This window comes from Pteropus medius, unplaced genomic scaffold (assembly GCF_902729225.1).
Source record: "Pteropus medius unplaced genomic scaffold, Ma_sr-lr_union100, whole genome shotgun sequence".
NCBI classification, from domain to species: domain Eukaryota; kingdom Metazoa; phylum Chordata; class Mammalia; order Chiroptera; family Pteropodidae; genus Pteropus; species Pteropus medius.
The window spans coordinates 527,779-531,528 of record NW_024349140.1 but is presented as its reverse complement, the minus strand read 5'-3'; positions in this window follow the sequence as shown (position 1 = coordinate 531,528).

Here is a 3,750-nt window from a genome sequence, read left to right as displayed (position 1 = left end):
ACTGGTGCTTGCTCTTGCAGTTCCAGAGATAGGACAGGGAGAGAAAGATTGAAACTGAGAGAGAAAAGGAGGGAACTAAAGGAAGTAAGAGGGAACGGATCGACATTTTGTAAATAAAACTTGAACGTGACATCCCATTGCCTTGGCTGTATTCTCTTGTTCATACGTTGCTAACCACTGAGTAGTGACACAAGGAGGTGTATACCAGGAGACAGGGTCACTGGGAGCCACTGTGGAGGCTGCATACCACGTAGGCCCACATGAGGCAAAGGGCCTGTGTCCAAGTGGAACTGGAGACCGTAGGGGGTCGTGGCCATGGCGATATCATCTGAATTTCCTTAATTTCAGCTCCCTAAATGTGCAGACCTTAAAATGTGGCCCTGAGGGGTGTGACTTTCCCAAGATCACAGGCCTGTTTGAAGTGGTATTCCATGCTGCATCCCACCCCTTCTTGTCATTCTTGCAACTCTGAGGTTTTGCGTTAGACACATATGATGCCAGCCCACAGATGTTGTAGGTTGTATCTCATAAACAACTGACGATGTCCCTAGGAAGTAGTTTCTGGCATCATCCCCTCTGTGCAGGTCAGGAGACAGAGGAGACCCTGAGGGGCACAGTGGCTTTTCCAGGACACAGGACGGGCCAGAAAAAGGAGGTCTGAATTCAGCTCTGTCTCCTCAGATCTGGGCCCCTGGTTCTGCTACCAGGGAGCTGTGGGTGGGCTGCATTGGATACTTGTGTGCAGTTAAGGATGTGACAGGGGTGAGGATGGTGAGCACTCACCAGCCCAGAAGGGCCTTTGGGTGGGTCTGATTGAAGGACAGGGCCCAGGTCATGGGACCTATATGAAATGACCTCACTTCCTTGGTGACAGAAAAAAATAGAAGTTAGAACTCTGGTAACCAGGTACCCACACTCTAGAGACAGCCCCCAAACCCCATGACTGTCACTTGACTAGAGACAATTGGGAGAACAAGAAGTTCTCCAGTTGTCTCCTGACTTTCTGAGGCTGTGGCTTCTGGAAAGCCAATAATGGAAGCTATTTCACTTGCTATGGACAGTGCGTTGGCCTCTCCTCTAACACTTCTAGTCATTTGGCAGGTTTAACCATCAGGTAACACAAGGCTGCTCAGGGCAGGCCAGTCCAGGCCAGGCCACTACTGTGATCCCACACAGGAGGCCCAGCCCGTGGGCCTGGTGGAGCATGATGTCAGGTGATGGAGATCTGGTGGGTCTGTCAAGTGTATACTCTAGATCGTGGCTGGAGGATGAGAAAATGAGTGCTGGGGACAAAGCTCACCTCCCCACTTGTCACCCTGGGCCCTCCAGGTGTCATTGTTCCCTCCCTGGCTGCAGGTCTGTGCAGACGGCCCTCTGTGCCTGATCTGGGGAGCAGAACGTGTGGTGGGGTTTCCCCTGTGGCGTTGCACAGCCAGGCCTGATGTCTCCTGGCCTGGATCCTGGGCACTGTCTTTGCAGGGTTACTCCCAGGAGATCATGGAAGAGCTGGGGGACGGGGAAGACTTCTGCATCTCCCTGGACAGGGGCAGGTGCCCCAGGCCACCAACAGGCAGAGGCGGTATGAGGTGAGTGGGTACAGAGGAGTGTGTACCCCAAAGCCCCTGAGCTGAGCTGTGTGGCTCAGACCCGGACTCACATCTGGAGACTCCTCAAGGCACTCCCAGGGCTGAACGCCAGTGTCCCACTGTCACACTCCCAGAGGAGTCTGGACCTCCACTCCCCACACCCAATACCAACTATGTGGGAGGATACAGTCAGTGTCTATTTGTGGGAACATTAGAGAAAAGTGTTCTGTTTGACTTCACACTGGGCCATAGCATCTTTTCACTTTCCTTCTGTTTTAATTGTTTGAACTACCTGCCCAGGTGTCCTGTACGGCAGTCAGCTTCCCTGTCTCGCCAGACCTTCAAGCCTTACATGTCATCACACTTAATAAGATGGTTTATACACAGAAAGGGGTGATGGGATTAAGCCATTCCACAGGTTTCTGTGCAACTTGTCATCTCATAGAACACATCACCGGGATCTCCGAGGTCAGGAGCTGGGGGCTCACTTGTCCTCACAATGTCCCTAAGGGAGGCTGTTTGCCACAGCGATGCAATCTTTCAATGACATTGGACCTTGATGTGATTCAAATGAATTGCCATCAGCAGTTCTGTGTGTCCCAATAGATGGCATCAGTTTGCTCGGGCTGCCATAACAGAGCCACATTGGGTGGTGTAAACAACAGATATTTATTTTTCTCACAACCTTGGAGGCTGTACGTTTGAGGTCAGAGTGTGGGTGAGGTTGGGCCCTCCTGAGTCCTTCTTCTTGGCTTGTAGACAACTGTCTTCTATCTCTATGCTCACATGTGTTCCCTCTGTGCTTCTCTGTGACCTCACCTCTTCATGTAGGGATGCCAGTCATATTGGATTAGGACCTACCCCAATGAACTAACTTAACCTTAATTATCTCCTTAAAGTCTATCAATCCAAATATAGGCACATTCTGAGGTGAATGGGATTAAGACATCTACATGTGAATTTGGGGTCACGATTCAGCCTTTATTGTTAGGTAGCTAGTCAGACATGAGCAACAGGGAAACAAAGGAATAGGGGCCAAGCTCTGAAACTTCTCTTGAAGACCTTCCTTAAGGACCTCCCGGAAATACCTCCCTTTTAGGGTTGTAAATTACCCCAAATCCTAGAACACAAAGGCCATAAAAGCTGCTAGCTAAACCGGCTACAAACGCATGCGCAGAAAGTACTGCCCCTAACTTCAGCTTAATCATACTATCATGATAGTATCATGACTATGCCTGGAAGTTCATGAATCTAATGATAACAGATTGAATTCTGGATAAGCGCATGCGTAGCAGGCAAAGCGTTATATAGCAGCCAACTGTCAGTTAAGGTGACCTCACAAACGGATCATCTAGGATCCCCCATCACAGCCCAAATATAAACAGACCTTCCAATTTCTGTGTTGTTACAGCTCTCCAGGCTGGAAACCCGCCTCTCCCTTTGGGATGGACTATCTTATCTTTTCTCCTAAATTACACAGGGCTGCAGCCTTCCCTAGTGTGGCCCGTCTCATTCTAAAATGTACTTTTAATAAATCTTACTTTTTCTAAATCTCGCCGACCTGTAATTCTTTACTGCGTTGGTGGGAAAAAAAACCAAGGAACAACATACAACACTACTATTCACCATTCTCCTTCTCCTCCCCAACGCTGCTGGGGTGATCCCCAGAGCTGACATTAACACATACTAATCCTCTTCTGAAGAGACTCACCCAGAAACGGGGCTGCTGGTGGAAGGATAAGCATAAGTAATCTTTTCATATTTTCACAGCTACAGCCAGATTCCAATTCAAAAGGATGTAGTGGTGACATTGCTATCAGCACTCTCTGCTTCCTTGCATCCAGCTTGGCCCGGAGATTTGTCATTCCTTTAAGTTTAAGCTAACCTGGTGTCAGATCGTCTGATGCTGTCACAGTGCTCCTTGATTTACAGTCGCACCAATGATACTTTGAGCCACCTGTCAGCTGGTTACCGGCCACACAGATCTCCTCTTCCTGAGTCACGTGAGCATATCTTTTCCCTGTGACAGGCTTTCTCCCTCCCTGGGACCTTCAGGCATTTGGTCCTTTGCTGAACCTAGGATCTCCCTAATAAGGATCTCAAAACTCCTTTTAATGGAAAAGGAAGAACAATTGGTGTCTTTATTTGAAGTTGGGAGGGTTCT